The sequence below is a fragment of the Hemiscyllium ocellatum genome, chromosome 12, assembly GCF_020745735.1.
Source record: "Hemiscyllium ocellatum isolate sHemOce1 chromosome 12, sHemOce1.pat.X.cur, whole genome shotgun sequence".
NCBI lineage: Eukaryota > Metazoa > Chordata > Chondrichthyes > Orectolobiformes > Hemiscylliidae > Hemiscyllium > Hemiscyllium ocellatum.
The window spans coordinates 76,426,576-76,437,923 of record NC_083412.1 but is presented as its reverse complement, the minus strand read 5'-3'; positions in this window follow the sequence as shown (position 1 = coordinate 76,437,923).

Below are 11,348 nucleotides of genomic sequence, written 5' to 3'. Positions count from 1 at the left end.
AAATATATCTTTGGTGGTGGGGTCCCTTTGTAGGTGGCAGAAGTGGCGAAGGATGATGCAACGTATGCAGAGCTTGGTGAGGTAGAAGGTGATGACTGATGGGTTTCTGTCCTTGTTGCATTGGTGGTGGTGGTGGTGATGGTGGTGGTGGTGGTGGTGGGGGGTGGGGGGGGGGGGGCTAGCATTCAAGGGCAATGGTACGTGAAGTGGAGGAGATGGGCTGGACTGGAGGATATCATCTACCATATGGGAAGGGAAGTTGTGATCATAGATAAAGGAGACGATCTCGGAATTTCTGAGGTGGAATTGGTGGCCTCCAGCACATCTCCTCCACTTCATGCACCACCGACTTTGAACCCCACCTCTTCCAACGCTACAAGGACAGAACTCTCAGTCCTCATCTTCCACCCCACCAACCCCCGTATACATCACACCATCCTCTGCACTTTCGCCAACTCCAACTGGAGCCACCACTTAAGATATTCTTCCCTCCCTATCCCTATCAGCGTTCCGGAGAGACCATTTCCTCTGTGACTCCCTGGTCAGGTCAACGCCCCTCACCAACTCACACCCCACTCCTGGCACCTTTCCAAGTGATGCTACACTTCTCCAGCTTCCACCCAAAACATATTTAAAAAGCCATCCCCTATGGACAAGCCTTACGCATACACAGGATCTGTTCAGATGAGGAGGAACGTGACGGGCACCTGGAAGTACTCAGGGATGCCCTTATAAGAACAGGGTATGATGCTCAACTCATCCACCGCCAGTTCTGACGTGCCACAGCGAGGAACCATAATGACCTCCTCAGGAGACAGACATGAGCTGCAACCAACAGGTTACCCCTCGTTGTCCAGTACTTCCCAGGAGCTGAAAAACTACACCATGTTCTTCGCGGCCTGTAACACATTATCAATGAGGATGAGCACCTCACCAAGACTTTCTCCACACCTCCACTTCTCACCTTTAAACAACCACCAAACCTCAAACAAATCATTTGTTTGTAGCAAACTGCCCAGCTTTCAGGACAATACCACACAACCTTATCACAGTAGATACTGCAAGACGTGGCAGAATGTCAACACGGATACCACTATTACATGTGGGGACACCTCCCACCATGTACATAGCAGGTACTCATGTGACTCGGCCAACATTATCTATCTCATATACTGCAGGCAAGGATGCCCTGAGGCATGGTATATTGGTGAGACCAAAAGAGGCAATGGATGAATGGGCACCACACAACAATCACCAGACAGGAGTGTTCCCTCCCAGTCAGAGAACAGTGCAGCGGTCTGGGACATTCAACCTCAGACCTTTGGGTGACCATTCTCCAAGGCAGAATTTGGGACAGGCAGCAGTGAAAAGTGGCCAAGCAGAGGCTGACAGCCAAGTTCACTACCCATGAGGATGGCCTCAATCAGGACCGTGGGTTCATGTCACACTACAGGTGACCTCATTACAATATACACACACACAAACAGACGGACACACAGACAGACACATACACGCATGAACACACAGACTATCTCTCATACACTCACATGTACACTCCCATACATACACCCTCTCACAGGCTTAAACCTCTTTACACTCACACACACATACACACGCCCTCTCACAGATACTTGTAACCTCCAATCCCCCACCACCCCCCCACACACCCTCATGCATACATACATACATACGTTTGTGGGATGAATTTGTACTTGCAGAATTACATTTTACTTTGCTCAAAAACTGCATGAATCCATGTAAGATTCTGTAAATCCTTTTTTTTAGATTAGATTCAGTCTGACCATTGTGGCACAGACAGTCTCACAGGGAGTTAACACCTTTAATACCTTATCTGGGCTGACATGACCCCAATTGTTAAAGTGCATTTGAGAATGTAACTTTTTAAAAAAAGTTTTGTCATTTACATATGGAAGCACAGAAACCAACATGGTCATTCTAAAAGATGAGAGACTTAACAAACAATCCGGGTCTTTTTCAATATATAATTTCAAATACCTCATATTGTAAACTTTTGCTATAAATTCTGTGTCTTACAATCTTATTCTCTACAACAGCCTGATGAAGGAGTAGTGCAATGAAAGCGAGTGCTTCCAATTAAACCTGTTGGACTAGAACCTGGTGTTGTGTGATTTTTAACTTTGTACTCATCAGTTCAAATCAATGTAAATCAATAATCAAATGTCTCCAAATCATCAGGGAGGCAGGATGCCTTCTTGTAGATCATTTCAGAGAACATCTATGAGACACTTTCACCCACCAACTCCACCGCCCCATGGTTGAACACTTCAATTTCCCCCTCCCAGTCAGACAAGGACATGCAAGTCCTGGGCCTCCTCCACCGCCAAACTATTACCACCCAAACCTTGCGGAAGAATGCCTCGTATTCCGTCTTGGGACCCTGCAACCACACAGGATGTGGATTTCATTAGATGCCTCATTTCCCCTGACCCCACATTATCCCAGTCCCAAGTCTCCAAATTGGCACCAGCCTCCAGATCCTTCCATCACTGACCTTTCACCTTCTCCCTCACCTTCATCTACCTATTGCTACCTTCACCCCAACCCCAACCCCTCACATTTATCTCTCAGCTCTGGCCCACAAGCCTCATTCCTAATGAAGGGCTTATGCCCGAAACATCCATTCTCCTGCTCCTTGGATGCTGCTTGACCTGCTGTGCTTTCCTAGCAACACACTCTTGACTCAATTAAGTCACCTCTCAATCTTCTTCTCTCTAATGAAAACAGCCTCAAGTCCCTCAACCTTCCTTCTTAAGGCCTTCCCTCCATACCAGGCAACATCCTAATAAACCTCCTCTGCACTCTTTCCAATGCTTCCACATCCTTCCACTAATGCAATACAGTATGCAATTCCCCAAGTGCGGCCTCACCAGAGTTTTGTGCAGTTGCAACATGACTCCCTGTCTCCGAAACCCAATCCCCCTACCAATGAAAGCTAACACACCGTATGCTTTCTTAACAACTCTATCAACTTGTGTGGCAACTTACAGGAATCTATGTATATGGATACCAAGATCTCCCTGCTCATCTACACTACCAAGAATCTTACCATTAGCCCAGTACTCTTTATACCTGTTGCTCCTTCCAAAGTGAATCATCTTCCACTTTTCCGCATTAAATTCCATTTGCCATCTCTTAGCCCAGCTTTGCAGTGTATTTAAGTCCCTCTGTATCCTGCAACATCCTTCAGCATTATCCACAACTCTGCCGACTTAGTGTCATCTGCAAATTTATTAACCCATCCTTCTATGCCCTCATCCAGGTCATTTCTGCTAGTAACTGAACTGCAGGATGAACATTTCCCATCAAAACCACTCTCTGTCTTCTTTCAGCTGGCCAATTTCTGATCCAAATCATTAAATCACCCTCAATCCCATGCCTTCATATTTTGTGCAATAGCCTACCTTGGGGAACCTTATCAAACATCTTACTGAAATCCATATACACCACATCAACTGCTTTACCCTCATCCACCTATTTGGTCACCATCTCAAAGAACTCAATAAGGTTTGTGATGCGTGACCTACCCTTCACAAAACTGTGTTGATTATCCCTAATCAACTTATTCCTTTCTAGATGATTATAAATCCTATCACTTATAACCCTTTCCAACACTTTACCCACAACCAAAGTAAGGCTCACTGATCTATAATTACCAGGGTCTCCTTCTTGAACAAGGAGACATTTACTATCCTCCAGTCTTCTGGCACTATTCTCATAGACAATAATGACATAAATATCAAAGCCAAAGGCTCTGCAATCTCCTCCCAGGCTTCCCAGAGAATTCTTGGACAAATCCCATCCAGCCCAGGGGATTAATCTATTTTCACACTTTCCAGCTTTGCTAACACCTCCTCCTTGTTAACCTCAATCCCATCTAGTTCAGTAGCCTGTATCTCAGCATTCTCTCTGTGACAACATTGTCTTTTTCCAGTGTGAATACTAACGAAAAATATTCATTTAGCACTTCCCCTATCTCCTTGAACTCCATGCACAACTTCCCACTGCCATCCTTGATTGACCCTAATCTTTCTCAAGTCACTTTTTATTCCTGATATACCTATAGAAAGCTTTAGGGTTTTCCTTGATTCTATCTGCCATTGACATCTCATGTCCCTCCTGGATCTTCTTGGCTCTCTCTTTAAGTCTTTCCTGGCTAACTTGTAACTCTCAAGTGCTCTAACTGAGCCTTCACATCTCATCCTAACATAAGCCTTCTTCTTTCTCTTGACAAGAGATTCAATTTTTTTAGTAAACTACAGCTCCCAGGCTCGACCACTTCCTCCCTGCCTGACAGGTACATATTTATCAAGGACACACAGTAGCTGTGCCTTGAATAAGCTCCACATTTCAATTGTGCCCATTCCCTGCAACATCCTTTCCCCTCCCATGCATCCTAAATCCCGCCTAATCGTATCATAATTTCCTTTCCCCCAGCTATAACTCTTGCCCTGTGGAAAATATCTATTCCTTTCCATCGCTAAAGTAAAAGTAACCGAATTGTAGTCACATCGCCAGAGTGTTCACCTACCTCCAAATCTAACACCTGGCTGGGTTCATTATCCAGTAACAAATCCAAATTGGCCTTGCCTCTTGTTGGCCTGTCTATATACTATGTCAGGAAGCCCTCCTGCACACCTTGGACAAAAACTTACCCACCTAAAGCACTCAAATTATAGTACTTCCAGTCAACATTTGGAAAGTTAAAGTTGCTCACAACAACCCCCTTGTTACTCTCGCTCCTACCCAAAATCAGCTTTGCTATCCTTTCCTGTACATCTCTAGAACTATTCAGAGGCATGTAGAAAATTCCCAACAGGGTGACCTTCTCTTTCCTGTTTCTAACCTCAGCCCATACTACCTCAGTAGACAAGTCCTCAAACATTCTTTCTGCTACTGTAATACTGTCTTTGACTAACAATACCACACCTCCCCTTCTTTTACCATCTTCTCTGTTCTTACTGAAATATCTAAATCCTGGAACCTGCTCTATCCATGTCTCCAAAGTGGCAACAATATCAAAGTTGCAGTATCAAAACCATGCTGCATATTCACCCACCTTATTCCGGATACCTAGTTATTTCTTCTACCAATAAAGGTTCTGCAGATTCAAGTAGGTCTTTGTCCTGTCCACATATGAATGTGCGTATGTTGGCGATTAGGGGAAAATATAGATAACTTAAATAGCAGTTTAGTTACCAATTATTTGAAGAGTAAGCTTGTCTTTTGAATTTATTGAAAAACATGGGGAAAGTCACTTTGTTCTAGTTAATGGTAATCAAGAGAAACAAATTGATGATTTTTGGTGATTGAATAAGACATTTAGACTATTCATGTGTCTCTTGGCACATGGGTCCTGACTTTGAGTGCACTCCTCCCAAAGCTTTCATCAAAAATAATAAGAAGCTTATTATAAGGCTTTCTTGAGTGAAAGAATGAGCGAGTTTAATATCTGCTAACACTGTGAAGAATAATAAACATGCAATTTTAAGCATAAACACACACACACAGGTACAATGTCAAAGTAGTAGTATCCAGTACAAAGTCAAGATAGAATGAACATACGGCTTAGAGTGCTTTGATTTCTCAGAGTGTTAGTGGACAGTAATTTGATGTTTGCCTCCTGGAGATGTCTGATTTGCGTCCCGTGCCTAACTCTCATTGAACAATACATCAACCTGATTGAACTGGGTTTAAAACTTGGTTTTGTTCATTTAATCCCTCAAAAGTTTTCACCTCACTGGGACCTCCATAAGTGGTGTCTGTAGGAGGTATGAGAGTCGAGATTAGAGTGGTGCTGGAAAAGCACAGCAGGTCGGGCAGCATCCGAGGAGCATTTTCCTGCTCCTCGGATGCTGCTTGACCTGCTGTGCTTTTCCAGCACTACTCCAATCTAGACTCTGGTTTCCAGCATCTGCAGTCCTTGTTTTTACCTCTGTAGGAGGTATCCTTTCTGAACATTAAAATTTGTTTCAGGAATGAGCTTTCCTCTAACCTGAATGATTGGCCCTGAAGAACGATAGCCATCATGTTCCCGATCTCTACCTCTGTGTTGTCATCTTTAACCTTTCCTCACTTTTGTGACTTCTTTGATGGCCGTTGGTCTAATTGTGGCCCCTTTAACTCCTTTGGATTCTATCCTGAGCTTTCTGGCACTGTTGGCGTGACTTAAGTGTTGCTTAATTCAACTGCCCATGCTTGAGTCACTCCAACCCTCATAGCCTCAATGCCCCCTATAAAGTTTCTGAATATTTCTCAATTCCTAGCTTCTCTGTTGCTCACTATTGGCTTTCTCTAGTCCTTCCAGGCTCTCTGACCTAACTTTTACGTTTTGAGGGGGATATTTTGTTGCGAGCAAGGTTGTCCCCCAATAAGATATTTATTCCAGACAATGGCAAGCTTGGGACTACCCCACTTTACTATACCCAGAACAAGTTCACTTTCCCAGTCAGCATTAACCAGTGGCACCTCTTTCACATGAGCCCTTTTGTCAGGACACAGGATTTTAAGTTGCATTATGGTAGAAGGTCTCTCATTTTCCTACTAAATGTTTATGAGAACCTGGCATGTTGGAGACTGAGAATTTTTCTCTTTTACCATGTAAATCAGTCAGTTGTCACTACTCCTTCAAACACAAATCCCTGATAACTATCCTGGTCAACAGTTATGCATGAGCAGACAATGCCCAGCTTTAATACTGTAGACACTGGTCTCGAAGCCCACAGCCCTCTTCTGGGATGGCTTTCCGTTTTATCTCCAGCTTGCCTGAGGAATCATTGTCTCTCCTTTACTTGTCTCTGTTCTATGAATGCTTCCAGACCCCAGTCTCTCACTGAGTTTAGAGATCAATGTGTTAACTCACAGCTATCAGACAGAATGGCCAACTCTCTGAACCCTGCTACCCGCTGCTCGTTGACACAAGTCCTGATTGGAAAGGATATGAAATCTTTGAACTCCTTGGGGAGAATTACCTCACAAAGGTTTTTGTAGCCAACCTCAATTTTAAGTAGCTGATGGTCAAAAGTGACCTGCTTTTCAATTAGAGGCATGTCTAGTCAGGTTGTTTTCTAAGGGGATAGAATTATGTTTCTGTTAATTACTAGTACACTTAAAATAGTCTCTTTTTAAACTCATAATTAGTACCACCCTCTTCAAGCAAAAAAAGGAAGAAAGTCTATGGGCTTTTTCTGTCAATTAACTTGCTAATGTCATTGTTGAAAAGGCCACTTTAATTGCTGCGTGAACCGTTTGACAGAAATAAAGATGTCCAGTCAATAACTGCTACAAAAGGTAGTTATCCTTGTTGGATGACGATCACCTGATTCCAGGATGTTGCAAAACCTAATTCGTCAAGATAGGTCCCAGGTCCTTCATATGTCCTTCCCAGTTAGCATCACCTCACAAACATGAAGGAAGTTAGGATTGGAGACAAAGAGATAGCACATGGGAACAGGACGCACCAGCTCCTGCAAATTCCCTTCTATGTCGCACACCACCCTGACTCAGAACTATGTCAGCATTGCCTTGTCATAGCTGGGTCCAAATTCTGGAACCATGTAACTAATAGCACTGTGAAAGTAACTTCACCACATGGATTACAGTAGTTCCAGGGGGTTACTTAACACCATCTCCTTAAGGGCAGTTAGGGAATGGATAACAAATGCAGATTTTGTCAGCAACAACCACATTTCTAAATGTTTTGTTTTTAAAGAAACAAGGTCGTTTCTACTTAGACAGACCACCAAGCATGCAAATATTGTTTATCATGTTAAAATCAGGATTACAATGATCAAACTAAACCTAATCTTATCAAATACATAAATGACATACTATTCTACTGTGAGAAAGAAAACGTTCTTTTCATTCTTCTCAACCTATCTCAATGTCTGACTCAGTTGACAATACGATTCTCCTCACTGGGTTCTATTGTAATAGACAATAGACAATAGGTGCAGGAGTAGGCCATTCTGCCCTTCGAGCCTGCACCACCATTCAACATGATCATGGCTGATCATCCTTAATCAGTATCCTGTTCCTGCCTTATCTCCATAACCCTTGATTCCACTATCCTTGAGAGCTCTATCCAACTCTTTCTTAAATGAATCCAGAGACAGGGCCTCCAATGCCCTCTGGGGCAGAGCATTCCACACAGCCACCACTCTCTGGGTGAAGAAGCTTCTCCTCATCTCTGTCCTAAATGGTCTACCCCTTTTTTTAAGCTGTGTCCTCTGGTTCGGCACTCACCCATCAGCAGAAACATGTTTCCTGCCTCCAGAGTGTCCAATCCTTTAATAATCTCATATGTCTCAATCAGATCCCCTCTCAGTCTTCTAAACTCAAGGGTATACAAGCTCAGTCACTCCTGTCTTTCAGTGTAAGGTAGTCCCGCCATTCCAGGAATTGACCTCGGGAACCTATGCTATACTCCCTCAATAGCCAGAATGTCTTTCCTCAAATGTGGAGACCAGAACTGCACACCAGACTCCAGGTGTGGTCTCACCAGGGCCCTGTACAGTTGCAGAAGAACCTCTTTGCTTCTATACTCAGTCCCTCTTGTTATGAAGGCCAGCATGCTATTAGCCATCTTCACTACCTGCTGTACCTGCATGCTTACTTTCATTGACTGGTGTACAAGAACACTCAGATCTCTTTGTACTGCCCCTTTACCTAAATTGATTCCATTTAGGTATCAAAGGAATCAATTTATACCATTGATTTCAATGCCTTCCTGTTCTTGCCAACAAAGTGGATAACCATACATTTATCCACATTAAACTGCATCTGCCATGCATCTGACCACTCATCTGCGGTACCCCACTGGTCACTGCTGCCATTCTGAACTGGAGTCGTTTATCACTACTCTTTGTTTCCTGTCAGCCAACCAACTTTCAATCCAAGTTAATACTTTGCCCCCAATACCATGCGCCCTAATTTTGCTCACTAATCTCCTATGTGAGACTTTATCAAAAGCTTTCTGAAAGTCCAGGTACCCTCGACCATCTTCAGAGTTATATCCTCAAAAAATTCCAGAAGATTAGTCAAGCATGATTTCCCCTTCATAAATCCATGCTGACTCTGACCTATCCTGTTACTTCTATCCAGATGTGTTGTAGTTTCATCCTTTATAATAGACTCCAGCATCTTTCCCACCACTGAGGTCAGACTAACTGGTCTATAATTTCCTGCTTTCTCTCTCCCACCTTTCTTAAAAAGTGGTACAACATTAGCCACCCTCCAATCCGCAGGAACCGATCCCGAATCTATCGAACTCTGGAAAATAATCACCAACGCATCCACAATTTCTCGAACCACCTCCTTCAGTACCCTGGGATGTAGACCATCAGGACCCGGGGACTTATCAACCTTCAGACCTAACAGTCTCTCCAACACCAATTCCTGGCAAATATAAATTCCCTTCAGTTCAGGTCCTTCAGCCACTGTTACCACAGGGAGATTGTTCGTGTCTTCCCCAGTGAACACAGATCTGAAGTACCAATTCAATTCTTCTGCCATTTCTTTGTTCCCCATACATTTCCTTGTTTCTGTGTTCAAGGGCCCAATTTTAGTCTTAACCATTTTTTTGCCTTTCACATACCTAAAAAAGCTTTTACTATCCTCCTTAATATTTTTGGCCAGTTTACCTTCGTACCTCATTTTTTCTCTGTATATTTCCTTCTTAATAATCCTCTGTTGTTCTTTAAAAGCTTCCAAGTCCTCCGTTTTCCCAATTATCTTTGCTATGTTATACTTTTTCTCTTTTAACTTTATACGTTTCTTAACTTCCCTCGTCAGTCATGGCCACCCATGCCTCCTCCTAGGATCTTTCTTCCATTTTGGAATGAAATGATCCTGCATCTTCTGCACTATACACAGAAATATCTGTCATTGTTCATCCACTGTCATCCCTGCTAAGGTATTGCACCATTGAACTTTGGCCAGCTCCTCCCTCATAGCTCCATAGTTCCCTTTATTCAACTGAATATTATCACTTCTGATTGTACCCTCTCCCTTTCAAATTGCAGATTGAAGCTCATTGTATTATGGTCACTACTTCCTAATGGCTCCTTCACTTCGAGGTCCCTGATCAATTCTGGTTCGTTGCACAATACCAGATCCAGAATTGCTTTCTCCCTGGTAGGCTCCAGCACCAGCTGTTAGAACATAGAACATAGAAAAATACAGCGCAGTACAGGCCCTTCGGCCCTCAATGTTGCGCCGACTGAATCCTACCTAACCTACACTAGCCCAATAACTTCCAAATGCCTATCCAATGCCCGCTTAAATGACCATAAAGAGGGAGAGTTCACCACTGCTACTGGCAGGGCATTCCATGAACTCACAACCCGCTGTGTAAAGAATCTACCCCTAACATCTGTCCTATACCTTCCACCCCTTAATTTAAAGCTGTGTCCCCTTGTAACAGCTGACTCCATTAGCGGTAAAAGGTTCTCAGTGTCTACCCTATCTAAACCCCTAATCATCTTGTACACCTCTATCAAATCTCCCCTAAACCTTCTTTTCTCCAATGAGAACAGCCCCAAGTGCCTCAGTCTTTCCTCATACGATTTTCCTACCATACCAGGCAACATCCTGGTAAACCTCCTCTGCACTCGTTCCAATGCCTCCACATCCTTCCTATAGTATGGCGACCAAAACTGCACACAATACTCCAGATGAGGCCGCACCAGAGTCTTATACAACTGCAACATGACCTCAGGACTCCGGAACTCAATTCCTCTGCCAATAAAGCCCAGTACACCATATGCCTTCCTCACAGCACTATTTACCTGGGTGGCAACTTTCAGAGATCTGTGTACATGGACACCAAGATCCCTCTGCTCATCCACACTACCAAGTAGCCTACCATTAGCCCAGTAATCCATCTTCTTGTTACTCCTACCAAAGTGAATGACTTCACACTTAGCTACATTGAATTCCATTTGCCACCTTTCTGCCCAGCTTTGCAACTTGTCTATATCCCGCTGTAACCTGCCACATCCTTCCTCACTATCCACAACTCCACCGACTTTTGTGTCATCCGCAAACTTACTCACCCAGCTTTCAAGCCCCTCCTCTAGATCATTTATAAAGATAACAAAAAGCAGTGGTCCCAAAACAGATCCTTGAGGTACACCACTAGTAACTGCACTCCAAGATGAACCTATACCATCAACTACTACCCTCTGTCTCCTTCCAGCCAGCCAATTTCTAATCCAAACCTCTAATGCACCCTCAATGCCATACCTCCGTAGTTTTTGCATTAGCCTACCATGGGGTACCTTATCGAACGCCTTACTAAAATCCATATA